Genomic DNA, 21290 nt, shown 5'->3' on the forward strand with positions numbered 1-21290 from the left:
GAACTACAGGTGGTGCTGCAGGGCCCACACCCTTTTACTTGCCTTACAGAACAGCTCTGGAGCTGTTACAGTGCCCAGCTGCTGCAAGAAATCAGCTTGAATGCTTCAGGGGATGGGGCATGGCCAACATGAGCCCCACACCAAAGGAGGGTGTGGGTGTTTAATGAGAACTAGGGGTCATCCAAGCACTGCAAAAGGCCGCCATGCCCTGCACGCCCCTTTTCTCTTTTCATATGCAGATGAGGGTTCCAGCCAACTTTGGCCCACTGCTTGGATAACATCACTGTATGCAAATCCGTCTGCTGCAGACCTTCCCCCAGGAATGCTTGTACTTGATGTTGCATATGGTTTGATATTTGATGGTGCTTCAGTATTAGGCAGCCTTCCGCCCTCCCATGTTCATCTGAAAAGATGTGGTCTCCCTGCAGTTGTTGTCCCCAGACGAGAGTTCCCTTGTGCTTCCTCAGTTGAATCTCCTTAACTTGACGGGGGAGGGGCTGCCCGAGCAGCCACCCTCCCCAGCCCTATCCCAACTCATACTTATTTTGCATATGAGATCTCTTGATCATGAAGATTGTTCTCACAGGGTGAGGTTCATCCATTATATTTTAAAATAGGAAGGTACAAATTACATATTTGAATTGCATTTATGTGCTTGATTCAAATGTCCCCCCCCCCCTTCCATTCTCAATTGTGCCCGTCAGCAGCTATTCTAAGGTTGCTGCCAATGGGTGTGACACATTAATTTCTTCTGTGGGGTACACTGGACTCCACAAGGATTCACATTGGGGTGTAGAGTAGGATCTTGATCTGAGGCACCAACCGGCTCAAAGCTTTTGACTGTTCCCAAGATGCTCAGTGCATTCTCCTCTATAACCCCGCTTCCATGAACAGGGAGCTCAGTTTGTAGTTGGTGCCTTCAGTAGCAGGCCACTTAACAGGGGCCTGCCTCAGGCAGCCTATTCTTAGCTATAAATTTTGACAAGAAAAGAAGAACTTGTTTTATGAGAATCTACAAGGGCTGCAGCAGGCTAGGTCTAATAGACATCTTTACTGCAGCTTCATCACTCCCAGCGGCGCTGTATACTCCCATGCCCTGGTTGCTGGGTCACTGCAGCGGAGGCTCCGGTTTCATCCTAAGGTCAGTCACACACACACCACCCTTCCGGATCACGAGGCCGCTGATGAAGGGGAGCGTGGCCGTAGGGGGTGGACCGTGTGCGCACTGGCGTGGACACTGATTACTGGGCAGCCGCTCCACTAGCCACCAGGTACAGTTAAGGAGCACAGGTCTGGGGGTTTTTCTCCTATATTAACCCAATTTTGTACTGCCCGCAGCGCATTGTGATAGGTAATAGGGCCTGATTCAGGTTGGATTGCAATCACAATAAGCGATCCAACTGCAAAAATTGCTAAGAGCATACGCATGTGCCTGCATTTTCTGTGGCACCCCGCAGAGAATGCGATCGCCTCTGCCTGTCAATCGGGGCGGGGGGGGGGGATAGGTGGGTCAGCAACACTCCATTTCCAAGTCAGGGATGGAGCGGTGCGGGGGCAAGGCTTCAAAATGGGGTCTGCAACGGAGGAGACACAGGGGGCGTGGTCACAGCGGCTGTATGACATCACATTCAGCCGCTGTGATCACAAAAATGGTGGCGGCTTCCTGCGCGCACATACAGTCTGCACCAGCAGGAGGCTACATCATTTTTTATGATCACGCTGAACTGCAGTGCGACTGCAATTACAGCATGGACAAGAAGGGAGGCGTCATGCTGGGTGGCCATGCCCTTTCACTGTGCAGGAGCCAGCACCGCTCACACACTAGTCCCCGGGTGCAGCCCCCAACCCCCGGGACACCCGGAGCAACAAAATGTAGATTCAGGCCACCAGGCCACGCCCCTACCTATGAAACCATGCCTCCTTTTTACCATTGCGCTGCTTATCTGCGCGCACTGCATTACAATCTCCCTCGCCACCTCTCTGGGTGTCACCAGTGATAGTGACACCTCTGCCATGCTTGTAGCAGCTGGTCCTAAGATCTACGCCTCAAGCCCTGAGTGTTTGCCCTTGTGACTTGTTGATCATCATAGCGAAGCAGATGCTTACAGAAAACTGCAGGGGCTTAGATTGAAAATAAAAAAATTGATAGGTATAAGGTAGAGAGGAGCGGGTTCGGTTCTCCGAGAACCGAATTCCCCACGAACTCCACGTTGTTTACACTGGTCCGAGGCAGGCTCGGTTGTTCCCGCCTGACTCGGAAAACCTGAAAAAGGGAAAATGTCATCATCCCGCTGTCGGATTCTCGCGAGATTCGGATTCCATATAAAGAGCTGCGCGTTGCCGCCATTTTTACTCGTGCATTGAAGATAGAGCGGAATGGACGTGGCTATGTTCTCTCAGTGGAAATCTCAATATCAGTGCTCAGTATCAGTGGTTACTTATTGCTGCTCAGTAATACTAGTAGTGTGTCTCTCCTGCTCAGTGTCAGTTCTCAGTAGTATCCTCATCAGTGCTCAGTATCACTGCTCATTGTCTTGTGCTGCATTGTGGTGCTCAGCATACTACAGTACATTACTAATAGTCCAGTGCTGCATCTTGCTGCTCAGTGTCAGTTCTAGTATCCTCATCAGTGCTCACTATCACTGTTCATTGCATTTTGGTTTTCTGTATACTACAGTAACATAGTAATATAGTAACATATAGTAACATAGTTTTTGAGGTTGAATAGAGGCAAATTGCCCATCGTGTTCAACCTGTTTTAAGTTGTGATGATTCTACATACTTGCTGAATAATGTTTTATGACTAGTTAGCTACTATAACTCATGTTACCCCCGGATTAACCATGTTGATATTTTAAGTATTATAACCTTGGATAGCTTTTTCATTCAGAAATGTATCCATTCCTTTTTTAAATCCAATTACAGAGTCCACCATTACCACCTTCCCTGGCAGGGAATTCCACATCCTGATTGCCCTAACAGTGAAGATCATAGTATCTCACCTGGCAGGTAAGTAGGAGTTGGGCTAGAGCTGTGGAGGATTGCTGCTCGGGCACCCCCTGTCAAGTGAAGGAGATCCAACTGAGGCAGCACAAGGGAACTCTCGAAAGAAGAACAAAGCTAGAGGAAGATCTGAGACAAAGAAATCTGACTTTTACCAGAGCTGACCAGAGGAAAGCACAAACACAGTCCCCCACTACCACAAATAATGCAGTCGAGTTTCCCACATTTGGGGAAATCACAGGGGTCAGCATACCCAGAATGCAATGAATGAACCTCACCCTGGGAGAACAATCTTCATGACCATGGTATCTCCTATGCAAAATAAGTATGATTTGGGATAGGGCTGGGGAGGGCCGCTGCTCAGGCACATCTCTGTCAAGTAAAGGAGATTCAACTGAGGCAGCACAAGGGAACTCTCATCTGGGGACAACAACTGCAGGGAGAACACATATTTTCAGATGAAAATCTTGGTCATACTCTGGTTTCTCTTCAGAACGAACAAATCTTTCGCCTTTTACTAAAGATTTCCGTGGAGAGGAGCAAAACTGAGTTTTACCTCAATTTTTGCATGCCCCATCTTTTTGGGGTTTCTTTTATCGGTTTAAAGATAGAATGAGTGTGCTTTAATGAAAGCTCATTTGCATAGAAATGACAGTAAATGTTTGTTTCTTTTCAAACAGAACTTTCTTGACCATGCTACTTGCTTGAAAGATCTGGGAGCACATGGAATACAGTACAAACCATGCTTATAGCAAGGAGAAGCCAGGTGAGAAATCTGCTTTCTTTCAAATTGGGCGCTCACTTTGATCTGAATGAGGACTGCTGGCATGGCACTCAGGCGACAGGTGGAATCTTGGTCATGCTCTGGTTTCTCTTCAGAACTAACAAATATTTCGCCTTTTATTAAAGATTTCCGTGGAGAGGAGCAAAACTGAGTTTTATCTCAATTTTTGCATGCCCCATATTATCGGGGTTTCTTTTATCAGTTTAAAGACAGAACGAGTGTGCTTTCTTGTTAGCTTTAATGTAAGTTTATTTGTATAACAATGACAGTAAATGTCTGTTTCTTTTCAAGCAGAACTTTCTTGACCATACTAATTGCTTGAAAGATCTGGGAGCACATGGAAAAGAGTACAAACCATGCTTATAGCAAGGGGAAGCCTGGTGAGAAATCTGCTTTCTTTCTTTCAAATTGGGTGCTCACTTTGAGCTGAATGAGGACTGCTGGCATCAGGGCCGGCTCTAGGCATGTTCGAATAGAGCGGCCGCGCAGGGCGCCACCCTTAATGGGCGCCACGCGCTGGCGCCGCCATATTCGATGCTGGAGCCGGCCCTGTGTGTGTGCTGCTGCAGCATTTGGCGGTCGCGCTGTGTATGCGCGCTGCGCGGCGCCGGTATCTAACGTCAGACGCCGGCGCCGCGCATAGCCCGCCTGCACAAGTGGCCGCCCACCCGCCCGCCAGCCCGGACCCAGGCTCAGGCTCACTCGCCCGGCCTCCCGCCCGCCCGCCAGCGCTCCCACACAGGCGGACAGCAGTACTCCTCCCCAGCGCCGCAGGTATTTTTTTTTTTTTGGGGGGGGGGAGATCCGCACTGTGGGGGCATTTCTGGCACACAGGGGGCATTTTTGGTTATGTGGGGGCATTTCTGGCACTGTGGGGGCATTTCTGGCTCTGTGGGGGGCATTTCTGGCACTGTGGGGGCATTTCTGGCACTGTGGGGGCATTGCATATCTGGCTCTGTGGGGGCATATTTGGCACTGTGGGGACATATCAGGCACTGTGGGGACATTTCTGGCACTGTGGGGGCATTTCTGGCACTGTGTGGGCATTTCTGGCACTGTGGGGGCATTTCTGGCACTGTGGGGGCATTTATCTGGCTCTGTGGGGGCATTTATCTGGCTCTGTGGGGGCATTTATCTGGCTCTGTGGGGGCATTTATCTGGCACTGTGGGGGAATTTCTGGCACTGTGGGGGCATTTCTGGCACTGTGGGGACATATCAGGCACTGTGGGGGCATATCTGGCACTGTGGGGGCATATCTGGCACTGTGGGGGCATATCTGGCACTGTGGGGGCATTTCTGGCACTGTGGGGGCATTTATCTGGCTCTGTGGGGGCATTTATCTGGCACTGTGGGGGCATTTATCTGGCACTGGGGGCATTTATCTGGCACTGTGGGGGCATTTCTGGCACCGTGGGGGCATATCTGGCACTGTGGGGGCATATCTGGCACTGTGGGGACATATCTGGCACTGTGGGGGCATTTATCTGGCTCTGTGGGGGCATTTATGTATCAGGCACCGTGGGGGCATTTATGTATCAGGCACCGTGGGGGCATTTATGTATCATGCACCGTGGGGGCATTTATGTATCATGCACCGTGGGGGCATTTATGTATCAGGCACCGTGGGGACATTTATGTATCTGGCACCGTGGGGGCATTTATGTATCTGGCACCGTGGGGGCATTTATGTATCTGGCACCGTGGGGGTATTTATGTATCAGGCACCGTGGGGGCATTTATGTATCTGGCACCGTGGGGGCATTTATGTATCTGGCACCGTGGGGGCATTTATGTATCTGGCACCGTGGGGGCATTTCTTGCACTGTGGGGGCATTTCTTGCACTGTGGGGACATTTCTTGCACTGTGGGGGCATATCTTGCACTGTGAGGGCATTAATGTATGTGGCACTGTGGGGGCATATCTGCGCTGTGGGGGCATTTATCCATCTGGAACTGTGTGGCCATTTATGTAGCTGGCACTGCTGGGGGGCATGTCACGTGTAGCTGGCACTGCTGGGGGGCATGTCATGTGTAGCTGGCACTGCTGGGGGGCATATCATGTAGTGTTCCCGCTAGGCGTCTGTGGCTGGGCAGTGTGTCTCAGTGCTCTACCTGGCGCAATGTGTCTAACGTGCTCTTATAGGAGGTTCTACCTGGTGCAATGTGTATTAGCTGCACTACTGTGTGGTGTAATGTGAATTGCCACTATAATGTGGCTACGCACCTTCCCCACGAAGTAACTCCCCTAAATTTTTGCTGCGCGCCTTCGGCGCGCACTGTCCATGCTTTAGCGTGTGGAAATGGGAACAACAAGCATTACAGTATGTACATCATTTTGCCCACCTAACTTAAAAATGTGCCCTCCCTGTGATCAGCAACCTGCCCTAAAAAGTGAACACTAGCACGTGTAGCTGGCACTGCTGGAGGGCATGTCATGTGTAGCTGGCACTGCTGGGGGACGAGACCACGCCCACTTTTTCAAGAGGCCACACCCACTTTTCCAAGGGCGCGCGCGCCTTCGGCGCGCGCATGGGGGGGGGGCACTTTTACATTTTCTCGCTCAGGGTGCTAGTAGGCCTGGAGCCGGCCCTGGCTGGCATGGCACTCAGGCGACAGGTGGAATCTTGGTCATGCTCTGGTTTCTCTTCAGAACGAACAAATCTTTCGCCTTTTACTAAAGATTTCCATGGAGAGGAGCAAAACTGAGTTTTATCTCAAATTTTGCATGCCCCATCTTATTGGGGTTTTATTTTATCGGTTTAAAGATAGAACGAGTGTGCTTTAATGTAAGCTCATTTGCATAGAAATGACAGTAAATGTTTGTTTCTTTTCAAACAGAACTTTCTTGACTATACTAATTGCTTGAAAGATCTGGGAACACATGGAAAAAAATACAAACCATGTTTATAGCTAGGGGAAGCCTGGTGAGAAATCTGCTTTCTTTCTTTCAAATTGGGTGCTCACTTTGAGCTGAATAAGAACTGCTGGCATGGCACTCAGGCGACAGGTGGAATCTTGGTCATGCTCTGGTTTCTCTTCAGAATGAACAAATCTTTCGCCTTTTACTAAAGATTTCCGTGGAGAGGAGCAAAACTGAGTTTTATCTCATTTTTTCCTTGCCCCATCTTATTGGGGTTTTATTTTATCTGTTTAAAGATAGAACGAGTGTGCTTTAATGTAAGCTCATTTGCATAGAAATTACAGTAAATGTTTGTTTCTTTTCAAACAGAACTTTCTTGACCACACTAATTGCTTGAAAGATCTGGGAGCACATGGAAAAGAGTACAAACCATGTTTATAGCAAGGGTAAGCCTGGTGAGAAATCTGCTTTCTTTCATTCAAATTGGGTGCTCACTTTCAGCTGAATGAGAACTGCTGGCATGGCACTCAGGCGACAGGTGGAATCTTGGTCATGCTCTGGATTCTCTTCAGAACTAACAAATATTTCGCCTTTTATTAAAGATTTCCGTGGAGAGGAGCAAAACTGAGTTTTATCTCAATTTTTGCATGCCCCATATCATACCTCCCAACTGTCCCGATTTTCGCGGGACAGTCCCGTTTTTTGGGGACTGTCCCGCTGTCCCACCTGCGGGCCGCAGTGTCCCGCGGTGGGGAGGACAGTTGGGAGGCTCTGTCTGTCGCTGCCCTGCTTAGCAGAGCAGCGGTGAATAGACGCTGTGCGCATGCGCACAGCGTCTATTCACTGAAGTCAGAGGGAGAGGTGGCATGCCAGCGGCTCACAGAGCGCTGGGCATGCCCCCTCAGTGCCGAAAACGGGGGCGTGACTCGCGATCGCGGGTCCTCCCGCGAAGTCACACCCCCTTTTACTTAGGCCACGCTGCAATTGTTCATGCCGTTGGCTTGTGTTCTGTTGAATGCCACGTTCTGCGGCATGCTTAAGGTGTGAGCTGGTAAGATGCTCACCTTAGTTTAACAATAAATCCTTTCCTCGAAATGTCCGTCTCCCTGGGCACAGTTCCTATAACTGGAGTCTGGAGGAGGGGCATAGAGGGAGGAGCCAGTTCACACCCTTTGATAGTCTTAAAGTGCCCATGTCTCTTGCGGATCCCGTCTATACCCCATGGTTCTTAATGTGACCCCAGCATCCTCTACGGACTAAGAGAAAAGGATGCCCTTGCGCACTATCCTGACTTCTCCTCCCGTCTGCTTACTTTGTGCCTTCCAACGCACAATGCGAACTACAGGTGGTGCTGCAGGGCCCACACCCTTTTACTTGCCTTACAGAACAGCTCTGGAGCTGTTACAGTGCCCAGCTGCTGCAAGAAATCAGCTTGAATGCTTCAGGGGATGGGGCATGGCCAACATGAGCCCCACACCAAAGGAGGGTGGGGGTGTTTAATGAGAACTAGGGGTCATCCAAGCACTGCAAAAGGCCGCCATGCCCTGCACGCCCCTTTTCTCTTTTCATATGCAGATGAGGGTTCCAGCCAACTTTGGCCCACTGCTTGGATAACATCACTGTATGCAAATCCGTCTGCTGCAGACCTTCCCCCAGGAATGCTTGTACTAGATGTTGCATATGGTTTGATATTTGATGGTGCTTCAGTATTAGGCAGCCTTCCGCCCTCCCATGTTCATCTGAAAAGATGTGGTCTCCCTGCAGTTGTTGTCCCCAGACGAGAGTTCCCTTGTGCTTCCTCAGTTGAATCTCCTTAACTTGACGGGGGAGGGGCTGCCAGAGCAGACACCCTCCCCAGCCCTATCCCAACTCATACTTATTTTGCATATGAGATTTCTTGATCATGAAGATTGTTCTCACAGGGTGAGGTTCATCCATTATATTTTAAAATAGGAAGGTACAAATTACATATTTGAATTGCATTTATGTGCTGGATTCAAATGTCCCCCCCCCCCTTCCATTCTCAATTGTGCCCGTCAGCAGCTATTCTAAGGTTGCTGCCAATGGGTGTGACACATTAATTTCTTCTGTGGGGTACACTGGACTCCACAAGGATTCACATTGGGGTGTAGAGTAGGATCTTGATCTGAGGCACCAACCGGCTCAAAGCTTTTGACTGTTCCCAAGATGCTCAGTGCATTCTCCTCTATAACCCCGCTTCCATGAACAGGGAGCTCAGTTTGTAGTTGGTGCCTTCAGTAGCAGGCCACTTAACAGGGGCCTGCCTCAGGCAGCCTATTCTTAGCTATAAATTTTGACAAGAAAAGAAGAACTTGTTTTATGAGAATCTACAAGGGCTGCAGCAGGCTAGGTCTAATAGACATCTTTACTGCAGCTTCATCACTCCCAGCGACGCTGTATACTCCCGTGCCCTGGTTGCTGGGTCACTGCAGCGGAGGCTCCGGTTTCATCCTAAGGTCAGTCACACACACACCACCCTTCCGGATCACGAGGCCGCTGTTGAAGGGGAGCGTGGCCGTAGGGGGTGGACCGTGTGCGCACTGGCGTGGACACTGATTACTGGGCAGCCGCTCCACTAGCCACCAGGTACAGTTAAGGAGCACAGGTCTGGGGGTTTTTCTCCTATATTAACCCAATTTTGTACTGCCCGCAGCGCATTGTGATAGGTAATAGGGCCTGATTCAGGTTGGATTGCAATCACAATAAGCGATCCAACTGCAAAAATTGCTAAGAGCATACGCATGTGCCTGCATTTTCTGCGGCACCCCGCAGAGAATGCGATCGCCTCTGCCTGTCAATCGGGGCGGGGGGGGGGGATAGGTGGGTCAGCAACACTCCATTTCCAAGTGAGGGATGGAGCGGTGCGGGTGCAAGGCTTCAAAATGGGGTCTGCAATGGAGGAGACACAGGGGGCGTGGTCACAGCGGCTGTATGACATCACATTCAGCCGCTGTGATCACAAAAATGGTGGCGGCTTCCTGCGCGCACATACAGTCTGCACCAGCAGGAGGCTACACCATTTTTTATGATCACGCTGAACTGCAGTGCGACTGCAATTACAGCATGGTCAAGAAGGGAGGCGTCATGCTGGGTGGCCATGCCTTTTCACTGTGCAGGAGCCAGCACCGCTCACACACTAGTCCCCGGGTGCAGTCCCCAACCCCCGGGACACCCGGAGCAACAAAATGTAGATTCAGGCCACCAGGCCACGTCCCTACCTATGAAACCATGCCTCCTTTTTACCATTGCGCTGCTTATCTGCGCGCACTGCATTACAATCTCCCTTGCCACCTCTCTGGGTGTCACCAGTAATAGTGACACCTCTGCCATGCTTGTAGCAGCTGGTCCTAAGATCTACGCCTCAAGCCCTGAGTGTTTGCCCTTGTGACTTGTTGATCATCATAGCGAAGCAGATGCTTACAGAAAACTGCAGGGGCTTAGATTGAAAATAAAAAAATTGATGGGTATAAGGTAGAGAGGAGCGGGTTCGGTTCTCCGAGAACCGAATTCCCCACGAACTCCACGTGGTTTACACTGGTCCGAGGCAGGCTCGGTTGTTCCCGCCTGACTCGGAAAACCTGAACAAGGGAAAATGTCATCATCCCGCTGTCGGATTCTCGCGAGATTCGGATTCCATATAAAGAGCTGCGCGTTGCCGCCATTTTTACTCGTGCATTGAAGAGAGAGCGGAATGGACGTGGCTATGTTCTCTCAGTGGAAATCTCAATAGCAGTGCTCAGTATCAGTGGTTACTTATTGCTGCTCAGTAATACTAGTAGTGTGTCTCTCCTGCTCAGTGTCAGTTCTCAGTAGTATCCTCATCAGTGCTCAGATCACTGCTCATTGTCTTGTGCTGCATTGTGGTGCTCAGCATACTACAGTACATTACTAATAGTCCAGTGCTGCATCTTGCTGCTCAGTGTCAGTTCTAGTATCCTCATCAGTGCTCACTATCACTGTTCATTGCATTTTGGTTTTCTGTATACTACAGTAACATAGTAATATAGTAACATATAGTAACATAGTTTTTGAGGTTGAATAGAGGCAAATTGCCCATCGTGTTCAACCTGTTTTAAGTTGTGATGATTCTACATACTTGCTGAATAATGTTTTATGACTAGTTAGCTACTATAACTCATGTTACCCCCGGATTAACCATGTTGATATTTTAAGTATTATAACCTTGGATAGCTTTTTCATTCAGAAATGTATCCATTCCTTTTTTAAATCCAATTACAGAGTCCGCCATTACCACCTTCCCTGGCAGGGAATTCCACATCCTGATTGCCCTAACAGTGAAGATCATAGTATCTCACCTGGCAGGTAAGTAGGAGTTGGGCTAGAGCTGTGGAGGATTGCTGCTCGGGCACCCCCTGTCAAGTGAAGGAGATCCAACTGAGGCAGCACAAGGGAACTCTCGAAAGAAGAACAAGGCTAGAGGAAGATCTGAGACAAAGAAATCTGACTTTTACCAGAGCTGACCAGAGGAAAGCACAAACACAGTCCCCCACTACCACAAATAATGCAGTCGAGTTTCCCACATTTGGGGAAATCACAGGGGTCAGCATACCCAGAATGCAATGAATGAACCTCACCCTGGGAGAACAATCTTCATGACCATGGTATCTCCTATGCAAAATAAGTATGATTTGGGATAGGGCTGGGGAGGGCCGCTGCTCAGGCACATCTCTGTCAAGTAAAGGAGATTCAACTGAGGCAGCACAAGGGAACTCTCATCTGGGGACAACAACTGCAGGGAGAACACATATTTTCAGATGAAAATCTTGGTCATGCTCTGGTTTCTCTTCAGAACGAACAAATCTTTCGCCTTTTACTAAAGATTTCCGTGGAGAGGAGCAAAACTGAGTTTTACCTCAATTTTTGCATGCCCCATCTTTTTGGGGTTTCTTTTATCGGTTTAAAGATAGAATGAGTGTGCTTTAATGAAAGCTCATTTGCATAGAAATTACAGTAAATGTTTGTTTCTTTTCAAACAGAACTTTCTTGACCATGCTACTTACTTGAAAGATCTGGGAGCACATGGAATACAGTACAAACCATGCTTATAGCAAGGAGAAGCCAGGTGAGAAATCTGCTTTCTTTCAAATTGGGCGCTCACTTTGATCTGAATGAGGACTGCTGGCATGGCACTCAGGCGACAGGTGGAATCTTGGTCATGCTCTGGTTTCTCTTCAGAATGAACAAATCTTTCGCCTTTTATTAAAGATTATCCGTGGAGAGGAGCAAAACTGAGTTTTATCTCAATTTTTGCATGCCCCATATTATTGGGGTTTCTTTTATCAGTTTAAAGACAGAACGAGTGAGCTTTCTTGTTGGCTTTAATGTAAGTTTATTTGTATAACAATGACAGTAAATGTCTGTTTCTTTTCAAGCAGAACTTTCTTGACCATACTAATTGCTTGAAAGATCTGGGAGCACATGGAAAAGAGTACAAACCATGCTTATAGCAAGGGGAAGCCTGGTGAGAAATCTGCTTTCTTTCTTTCATATTGGGTGCTCACTTTGAGCTGAATGAGGACTGCTGGCATGGCACTCAGGCGACAGGTGGAATCTTGGTCATGCTCTGGTTTCTCTTCAGAACGAACAAATCTTTCGCCTTTTACTAAAGATTTCCGTGGAGAGGAGCAAAACTGAGTTTTATCTAAATTTTTGCATGCCCCATATTATTGGGGTTTCTTTTATCTGTTTAAAGACAGAACGAGTGTGCTTTCTTGTTAGCTTTAATGTAAGTTGCCATAGATGCAGTGAAACACGCGTGTAGGGCACGGCGTGTCCTCGTGTATTTGACTCATGTGAAATGTTATAAAACAAAAATATATGATTATGATGTTAGCTGTTAGTCTCCACTAATAGGGAATAGAAGCTGAGCTATAAGAAAGGAATACACTAGATATGATGTCACTTAGCAATTACAATGTCTAAAGTGCATACAGATAGCTACTAATAACTCTTGATAAGAAAGTATATCAGTGTGGGTATATTTATATGATGGGATATTGGGACTAGTGAATATATATCACTCCTGCTGTCCAGATTGGCAATAACCAGACAATTATGATAAGAGTAGAGATGTCACATGGGCTGCTATAGATATTAATTTAATGCTGTATGTGTCATTTGTTACAAATGGATACATTTTCTATGAGTCAGCCTAGCAGCTGCATGTTCTAACAGAACACTATCCTCACACAGAATCTGCTAACCTTGAGATAACTAAATGACAGTGTGTAACAGTCTCTTTACTATAAGACTGTTACAAAGTAATATATATATTTGAAGTCAGTCTAGCAGCTGTGTGTTCCAGCAGTTTATAAGACAAAGAAAATCTCCTATTGTGGAATCTAGACACATGGGACTGCTGGCCTGTGTCATACTATTTCTATGTAATACCAGTAACATGTATATAACTGTTACATAATTGTTACAAATGGATAAATCTTTGAGTCAGCCTAGCAGCTGCATGTCCTAACAGGACACCATAAATCCTTTACAGTGTAACAAATTGATTGGTAACACTTAAAGGCTGGAGAGCAGTTATATGCCTTACTAGCATACTCAATATACCACATTATTACACCAGTTACCACGATTATTGACAGCGCATTTGATATATTATATTACCCTCACACTGAGTCTGTTTACCTTTAGATAACTAAGTGACCGAATATGTAACAGTTTCTCTATCATAAGACTGTTACAAAGTGAGATAGATATATTTGGAAGTCAGTCAAACAGCTGTGTGTTTCAGCGGTTTATAAGAAAATTCCTCATTGTGGAATCTGGACCACTAAGGGTTATTATATATATAGCACATGGAATTGCCACATCTCCCTATATGATAATTTCATTACACTGTAACATAATAAGAATTAACTCTTTAACAGTGTAAATAGAGAGTAATGAATCTCTGACACATGGAATATATTATTTCTTAGATGAATTGGATAAACCATTATGACAGACACTTTGCTTCCTAATAAGAATTGAGGTGGCTATACCTCTAAGGAAAGCATTATTGCCTACGCCTAGATCAGATTAAATAAGATCTGGCTGAATATATGAAGGAAGGTTGCTATTTATATGAGAATTGGAATTGCTATATTCCTTAAGGCAACCCCACCGATTGATATATGTTGTCAATTAAGTATATCTGAACGGCTATATCTGGACCAGATTTAATAAGATCTGGCTGATTATATGAAGGAGGGCTGCTATTTATATTGGAATTGCCATATTCCTTAAGGCAACCGCACCTGTTGGTATATCTCGCCAATTAACTATATCTAAACAGCTAAATTAAAGCTATTCATCATTTTTTTAGTTTGGATATTAATAAATATGATCTTTCCATGATGCATAGAGATTTCCCTATCAAGTGATTCCTTATCCGATATAGAAAGCTATCCCCCTATGGTATTGAATTTAGGAATATAGTCTTAGGGGACACAGAGAAATAAGTGATCCCCATCTACCTAAGCACCCCACAAATTGGAGGTTAGCTTACCGGTTATACTCAATCACCCCCACAAATTCGCCAATGGGGATGGCTTCCCGGGAGGTAACCCCTATTGAGTGAAGGGAGTATATAGGATACGACCCAGTGGTACCTGACGACATAGATACTAACAGCTATTTAATAACATTACGCTAGAAAGTGATTATTAGCAACATATATATCTATATAAACAACCCCGCCAGGGTTGTGCCTTCAAAAATAATCACACACGGACACGCTTTTTAAACCTTTTTTTCACATCTCTTTATTCTTCTTATGCACATGTATGTTAGTTCTGTGATTTTAACCTTTATGTTTCACTGCAGTTTGGGATAATAATATTAATATTTATCCAATTTTAATACATACTTAATAAAGGTTATATTTTATGATTCATTCATTCTGTCCAGTGCGTCAACAGTGCAGATTTCTTCTTGTTTTTTCTCCCAAATTCTATAACAATGACAGTAAATGTTGTTACTTTTCAAACAGAACTTTCTTGACCATGCTACTTGCTTGAAAGATCTGGGAGCACATGGAAAACAGTACAAACCATGCAGTATCACAAGATCCTTTATTTGATCTTTCATGAAGATAGAGCAGAATTGAGGACACGTCAACAATTTCTGCCGAAGGTGGTTCATCTTTCCACATGGTGCCTTTGGCCACTGACACCTTCGTTGAGTCAAAGTCTCTGGCTGTGGTCAGAACTTTGAAAATTTATGTCACCAGAACGGTTCAGATTAGGAAAACAGAGGCTCTGTTTGTCCTGTATGCTCCCAACAGGATTGGGTGTCCTGCTTCCATGTAGACCATTATGCGCTGGATCTGTGGTAAGATTCAGCATGCTCATTCCACGGCAGGATTGCCGTTACTGAAATAGGTGAAGACCCATTCTACTAGAAAGGTGGGTTCATCCTGGGCAGCTGGTCGGGGAGTCTCGGCATTGCAATTTTGCCGAGCAGCTATTTAGTAAACACTTTTGCTAAGTTTTACAAGTTTGATACCTTGGCTGATGATAACCTCAAGTTGGGTCATTCGGTGCTGCAGAGTCGTACGCACTCTCCCACCCGTTCAAGAGCTTTGGTATAACCCCATGGTTCTTAATGTGACCCCAGCATCCTCTAGGTCGTATGAGAAAATAGGATTTTAATACCTACCGGTAAATCCTTTTCTCTTAGTCCGTAGAGGATGCTGGGCACCCGTCCCAGTCCATACTGTGTCTGCAGTTATTACTTGTGGTTATACACATGTTGTGTTATGGTTCTGGTCAGCTTTTTGCTGCAATTGTTCATGCCGTTGGCTTGTGTTCTGTTGAATGCCACATTCTGCGGCATGCTTAAGGTGTGAGCTGGTAAGATGCTCACCTTAGTTTAACAATAAATCCTTTCCTCGAAATGTCCGTCTCCCTGGGCTCAGTTCCTATAACTGGAGTCTGGAGGAGGGGCATAGAGGGAGGAGCCAGTTCACACCCTTTGAAAGTCTTAAAGTGCCCATGTCTCTTGCGGATCCCGTCTATACCCCATGGTTCTTAATGTGACCCCAGCATCCTCTACGGACTAAGAGAAAAGGATGCCCTTGCGCACTATCCTGACTTCTCCTCCCGTCTGCTTACTTTGTGCCTTCCAACGCACAATGCGAACTACAGGTGGTGCTGCAGGGCCCACACCCTTTTACTTGCCTTACAGAACAGCTCTGGAGCTGTTACAGTGCCCAGCTGCTGCAAGAAATCAGCTTGAATGCTTCAGGGGATGGGGCATGGCCAACATGAGCCCCACACCAAAGGAGGGTGGGGGTGTTTAATGCGAACTAGGGGTCATCCAAGCACCGCAAAAGGCCGCCATGCCCTGCATGCCCCTTTTCTCTTTTCATATGCAGATGAGGGTTCCAGCCAACTTTGGTCCACTGCTTGGATGACATCACCGTATGCAAATCCGTCTTCTGCAGACCTTCCCCCAGGAATGCTTGTACTAGTTGTTGCATATGGTTTGATATTTGATGGTGCTTCAATATTAGGCAGCCTTCCACCCTCCCATGTTCATCTGAACAGATGTGGTCTCCCTGCAGTTGTTGTCCCCAGACGAGAGTTCCCTTGTGCGTCCTCAGTTGAATCTCCTTAACTTGACGGGGGAGGGGCTGCCCGAGCAGCCACCCTCCCCAGCCCTATCCCAACTCATACTTATTTTGCATATGAGATCTCTTGATCATGAAGATTGTTCTCACAGGGTGAGGTTCATCCATTATATTTTAAAATAGGAAGGTACAAATTACATATTTGAATTGCATCTATGTGCTGGATTCAAATGTCCCCCCCCCCCTTCCTTTCTCAATTGTGCCCGTCAGCAGCTATTCTAAGGTTGCTGCCAATGGGTGTGACACATTAATTTCTTCTGTGGGGTACACTGGACTCCACAAGGATTCACATTGGGGTGTAGAGTAGGATCTTGATCTGAGGCACCAACCGGCTCAAAGCTTTTGACTGTTCCCAAGATGCTCAGTGCATTCTCCTCTATAACCCCGCTTCCATGAACAGGGAGCTCAGTTTGTAGTTGGTGCCTTCAGTAGCAGGCCTCTTAACAGGGGCCTGCCTCAAGCAGCCTATTCTTAGCTATTAATTTTGACAAGAAAAGAAGAACTTGTTTTATGAGAATCTACAAGGGCTGCAGCAGGCTAGGTCTAATAGACATCTTTACTGCAGCTTCATCACTCCCAGCGGCGCTGTATACTCCCGTGCCCTGGTTGCTGGGTCACTGCAGCGGAGGCTCCAGTTTCTTCCTAAGGTCAGTCACACACACACCGCCCTTCCGGATCACGAGGCCGCTGATGAAGGGGAGCGTGGCCGTAGGGGGTGGACCGTGTGCGCACTGGCGTGGACACTGATTACTGGGCAGCCGCTCCACTAGCCACCAGGTACAGTTAAGGAGCACAGGTCTGGGAGTTTTACTCCTATATTAACCCAATTTTGTACTGCCCGCAGCGCATTGTGATAGGTAATAGGGCCTGATTCAGGTTGGATTGCAATCACAATAAGCGATCCAACTGCAAAAATTGCTAAGAGCATACGCATGTGCCTACATTTTCTGCGGCACCCCGCAGAGAATGCGATCGCCTCTGCCTGTCAATCGGGGCGGGGGGGGGGGGGGAGAGGGGGGTCAGCAACACTCCATTTCCAAGTCAGGGATGGAGCGGTGCGGGGGCAAGGCTTCAAAATGGGGTCTGCAACGGAGGAGACACAGGGGGCGTGGTCACAGCGGCTGTATGACATCACATTCAGCCGCTGTGATCACAAAAATGGTGGCGGCTTCCTGCGCGCACATACAGTCTGCACCAGCAGGAGGCTACACCATTTTATATGATCACGCTGAACTGCAGTGCGACTGCAATTACAGCATGGTCAAGAATGGAGGCGTCATGCTCGGTGGCCATGCACTGTCACTGTGCAGGAGCCAGCACCGCACACACACTAGTCCCCGGGTGCAGCCCCCAACCCCCGGGACACCCGGAGCAACAAAATGTAGATTCAGGCCACCAGGCCACGTCCCTACCTATGAAACCATGCCTCCTTTTTACCATTGCACTGCTTATCTGCGCGCACTGCATTACAATCTCCCTCGCCACCTCTCTGGGTGTCACCAGTGATAGTGACACCTCTGCCATGCTTGTAGCAGCTGGTCCTAAGATCTACGCCTCAAGCCCTGAGTGTTTGCCCTTGTGACTTGTTGATCATCATAGCGAAGCAGATGCTTACAGAAAACTGCAGGGGCTTAGATTGAAAATAAAAAAATTGATGGGTATAAGGTAGAGAGGAGCGGGTTCGGTTCTCCGAGAACCGAATTCCCGACGAACTCCACGTGGTTTACACTGGTCCGAGGCAGGCTCGGTTGTTCCCGCCTGACTCGGAAAACCTGAACAAGGGAAAATGTCATCATCCCGCTGTCGGATTCTCGCGAGATTCGGATTCCATATAAAGAGCTGCGCGTTGCCGCCATTTTTACTCGTGCATTGAAGAGAGAGCGGAGAGGACGTGGCTATGTTCTCTCAGTGGAAATCTCAATATCAGTGCTCAGTATCAGTGGTTACTTATTGCTGCTCAGTAATACTAGTAGTGTGTCTCTCCTGCTCAGTGTCAGTTCTCAGTAGTATCCTCATCAGTGCTCAGTATCACTGCTCATTGTCTTGTGCTGCATTGTGGTGCTCAGCATACTACAGTACATTACTAATAGTCCAGTGCTGCATCTTGCTGCTCAGTGTCAGTTCTAGTATCCTCATCAGTGCTCACTATCACTGCTCATTACATTGTGGTGTTCTGTATACTACAGTAACATAGTAATATAGTAACATATAGTAACATAGTTTTTGAGGTTGAATAGAGGCAAATTGCCCATCGTGTTCAACCTGTTTTAAGTTGTGATGATTCTACATACTTGCTGAATAATGTTTTATGACTAGTTAACTACTATAACTCATGTTACCCCCGGAATAACCATGTTGATATTTTAAGTATTATAACCTTGGATAGCTTTTTCATTCAGAAATGTATCCATTCCTTTTTTAAATCCAATTACAGAGTCCGCCATTACCACCTTCCCTGGCAGGGAATTCCACATCCTGATTGCCCTAACAGTGAAGATCATAGTATCTCACCTGGCAAGTAAGTAGGAGTTGGGCTAGAGCTGTGGAGGATTGCTGCTCGGGCACCCCCTGTCAAGTGAAGGAGATCCAACTGAGGCAGCACAAGGGAACTCTCGAAAGAAGAACAAGGCTAGAGGAAGATCTGAGACAAAGAAATCTGACTTTTACCAGAGCTGACCAGAGGAAAGCACAAACACAGTCCCCCACTACCACAAATAATGCAGTCGAGTTTCCCACATTTAGGGAAATCACAGGGGTCAGCATACCCAGAGTGCAATGAATGAACCTCACCCTGGGAGAACAATCTTCATGACCATGGTATCTCCTATGCAAAATAAGTATGATTTGGGATAGGGCTGGGGAGGGCCGCTGCTCAGGCACATCTCTGTCAAGTAAAGGAGATTCAACTGAGGCAACACAAGGGAACTCTCATCTGGGGACAACAACTGCAGGGAGAACACATATTTTCAGATGAACATGGGAGGGCAGAAGGCTGCCTAATACTGAAGCACCCCCAAACAACAAACCAAATGCAACTACTAGTGCAAGCATTCCTGGGGGAAGGCCTGCAGCAGATGGATTTGCATATGGTGATGTCATCCAAGCAGTGGGTCAAAGTTGGCTTCAACCCTCGTCTGCATATGAAAATAAAAATGGGGTGTGCAGGGCATGGCGGCCTTTTGCGGCGCTTGGATGACCCCTAGTTCGCATTAAACACCTCCACCTTCCTTCGGTGTGGGGCTCATGTTGGCTATGCCCCAGCCCCTGAAGCATTCAAGCTGATTTCTTGCAGCAGCTGGGCACTGTAACAGCTCCAGAGCTGCTCTGTAAAGCAAGTAAAAGGGTGTGGGCCCTGCAGCACTACCTGTAGTTTGCATTGTGCTTTGGAAGGCACAAAGTAAGCAGACGGGAGAAGTCAGGATAGTGCACAAGGGCATAGAAGGGAGCGGCTCAAGAAAAGAGAAGTGGAAACAGACAGCAAACTAGGCTGGAGAGAGACCTGAGACAAAGAGATCTGAATTATACGAGAGCCGACCAGAGGAAACACAAATTATGTAATCAAGTGTCCCACATTTGGGGAAATCGTAGGAGCAGCACACCCAGAGTGCATTGGGTGAGCCTTGCCCTGGGAGAAGCACCTTCCTGATCATAGTATCTCACCTGGCAGGTAAGTAGGAGTTGGGCTAGAGCTGGGGAGGGTCGCTGTTCGGGCACCCCCCTGTCAAGTGAAGGAGCTCCAACTGAGGCAGCACAAGGAAACTCTCGAAAAAAGAACAAGGCTAGAGGAAGATCTGAGACAAAGAAATCTGACTTTTACCAGAGCTGACCAGAGGAAAGCACAAACACAGTCCCCCACTACCACAAATAATGCAGTCGAGTTTCCCACATTTGGGGAAATCACAGGGGTCAGCATACCCAGAATGCAATGAATGAACCTCACCCTGGGAGAACAATCTTCATGACAATGGTATCTCCTATGCAAAATAAGTATGATTTGGGATAGGGCTGGGGAGGGCCGCTGCTCAGGCACATCTCTGTCAAGTAAAGGAGATTCAACTGAGGCAGCACAAGGGAACTCTCATCTGGGGACAACAACTGCAGGGAGAACACATATTTTCAGATGAACATGGGAGAGCAGAAGGCTGCCTAATACTGAAGCACCCCCAAACAACAAACCAAATGCAACAACTAGTACAAGCATTCCTGGGAAAAGGTCTGCAGAAGACGGATTTGCATACGGTGATGTCATCCAAGCAGTGGGCCAAAGTTGGCTGGAACCCTCATCTGCATATGAAAAGAGAAAAGGGGTATGCAGGGCATGGCGGCCTTTTGCGGCGCTTGGATGACCCTTAGTTCGCATTAAACACCTCCACCCTCCGTCGGTGTGGGGCTCATGTTGGCTATGCCCCAGCCCCTGAAGCATTCAAGCTGATTTCTTGCAGCAGCTGGGCACTGTAACAGCTCCAGAGCTGCTCTGAAAGGCAAGTAAAAGGGTGTGGGCCCTGCAGCACTACCTGTAGTATGCATTGTGCGTTGGAAGGCACAAAGTAAGCAGACAGGAGAAGTCAGGAGAGTGCACAAGGGCATAGAAGGCAGCGGCTCAAGAAAAGAGAAGTGGAAACAGACAGCAAACTAGGCTGGAGAGAGACCTGAGACAAAGAGATCTGAATTATACGAGAGCCGACCAGGGGAAACACAAATTATGCAGTCAAGTTTCCCACATTTGGGGAAATCGCAGGAGCAGCACACCCAGAGTGCAATGGGTGAGCCTTGCCCTGGGAGAAGCACCTTCATGATCATAGTATCTCACCTGGCAGGTATGTAGGAGTTGGGCTAGAGCTGGGGAGGGTCGCTGCTTGGGTACCCCCCTGTCAAGTGAAGGAGATCAAACTGAGGCAGCACAATGGAACTCTCGAAAGAAGAACAAGGCTAGAGGAAGATCTGAGACAAAGAAATCTGACTTTTACCAGAG

The 21290-nt window shown here is 47.4% G+C and overlaps 14 non-coding genes across 14 annotated transcripts; 8 read left to right on the forward strand and 6 right to left on the reverse strand.

Annotated features, from left to right (window-relative positions):
* Positions 1-3168: 3168 nt before the first annotated feature.
* On the reverse strand, positions 3169-3332 carry LOC134996587 (U1 spliceosomal RNA). Its single transcript, XR_010199256.1, has one exon. It is a non-coding gene; the product is annotated as a U1 spliceosomal RNA (small nuclear RNA).
* A 144-nt stretch (positions 3333-3476) lies between these two features.
* LOC134995934 (U5 spliceosomal RNA) lies at positions 3477-3592 on the forward strand. Its single transcript, XR_010198643.1, has one exon. It is a non-coding gene; the product is annotated as a U5 spliceosomal RNA (small nuclear RNA).
* Positions 3593-3862: 270 nt separating this feature from the next.
* Positions 3863-3978, forward strand: LOC134996098 (U5 spliceosomal RNA). Its single transcript, XR_010198806.1, has one exon. It is a non-coding gene; the product is annotated as a U5 spliceosomal RNA (small nuclear RNA).
* A 2440-nt stretch (positions 3979-6418) lies between these two features.
* LOC134996024 (U5 spliceosomal RNA) lies at positions 6419-6534 on the forward strand. Its single transcript, XR_010198732.1, has one exon. It is a non-coding gene; the product is annotated as a U5 spliceosomal RNA (small nuclear RNA).
* Positions 6535-6809: 275 nt separating this feature from the next.
* Positions 6810-6925, forward strand: LOC134996032 (U5 spliceosomal RNA). Its single transcript, XR_010198740.1, has one exon. It is a non-coding gene; the product is annotated as a U5 spliceosomal RNA (small nuclear RNA).
* A 275-nt stretch (positions 6926-7200) lies between these two features.
* LOC134996108 (U5 spliceosomal RNA) lies at positions 7201-7313 on the forward strand. Its single transcript, XR_010198815.1, has one exon. It is a non-coding gene; the product is annotated as a U5 spliceosomal RNA (small nuclear RNA).
* Positions 7314-11151: 3838 nt separating this feature from the next.
* LOC134996599 (U1 spliceosomal RNA) lies at positions 11152-11315 on the reverse strand. Its single transcript, XR_010199258.1, has one exon. It is a non-coding gene; the product is annotated as a U1 spliceosomal RNA (small nuclear RNA).
* Positions 11316-11459: 144 nt separating this feature from the next.
* Positions 11460-11575, forward strand: LOC134995945 (U5 spliceosomal RNA). Its single transcript, XR_010198654.1, has one exon. It is a non-coding gene; the product is annotated as a U5 spliceosomal RNA (small nuclear RNA).
* A 270-nt stretch (positions 11576-11845) lies between these two features.
* Positions 11846-11962, forward strand: LOC134996096 (U5 spliceosomal RNA). The gene has a single exon (XR_010198804.1). It is a non-coding gene; the product is annotated as a U5 spliceosomal RNA (small nuclear RNA).
* A 286-nt stretch (positions 11963-12248) lies between these two features.
* On the forward strand, positions 12249-12364 carry LOC134995954 (U5 spliceosomal RNA). The gene has a single exon (XR_010198664.1). It is a non-coding gene; the product is annotated as a U5 spliceosomal RNA (small nuclear RNA).
* A 6631-nt stretch (positions 12365-18995) lies between these two features.
* LOC134996149 (U1 spliceosomal RNA) lies at positions 18996-19159 on the reverse strand. The gene has a single exon (XR_010198855.1). It is a non-coding gene; the product is annotated as a U1 spliceosomal RNA (small nuclear RNA).
* Positions 19160-19830: 671 nt separating this feature from the next.
* On the reverse strand, positions 19831-19993 carry LOC134995907 (U1 spliceosomal RNA). Its single transcript, XR_010198628.1, has one exon. It is a non-coding gene; the product is annotated as a U1 spliceosomal RNA (small nuclear RNA).
* A 152-nt stretch (positions 19994-20145) lies between these two features.
* LOC134996175 (U1 spliceosomal RNA) lies at positions 20146-20309 on the reverse strand. The gene has a single exon (XR_010198881.1). It is a non-coding gene; the product is annotated as a U1 spliceosomal RNA (small nuclear RNA).
* Positions 20310-20980: 671 nt separating this feature from the next.
* Positions 20981-21143, reverse strand: LOC134996480 (U1 spliceosomal RNA). Its single transcript, XR_010199171.1, has one exon. It is a non-coding gene; the product is annotated as a U1 spliceosomal RNA (small nuclear RNA).
* Between the last annotated feature and the right edge of the window lie 147 nt (positions 21144-21290).

Source organism: Pseudophryne corroboree, unplaced genomic scaffold, assembly GCF_028390025.1.
Source record: "Pseudophryne corroboree isolate aPseCor3 unplaced genomic scaffold, aPseCor3.hap2 scaffold_142, whole genome shotgun sequence".
Lineage (NCBI taxonomy): Eukaryota > Metazoa > Chordata > Amphibia > Anura > Myobatrachidae > Pseudophryne > Pseudophryne corroboree.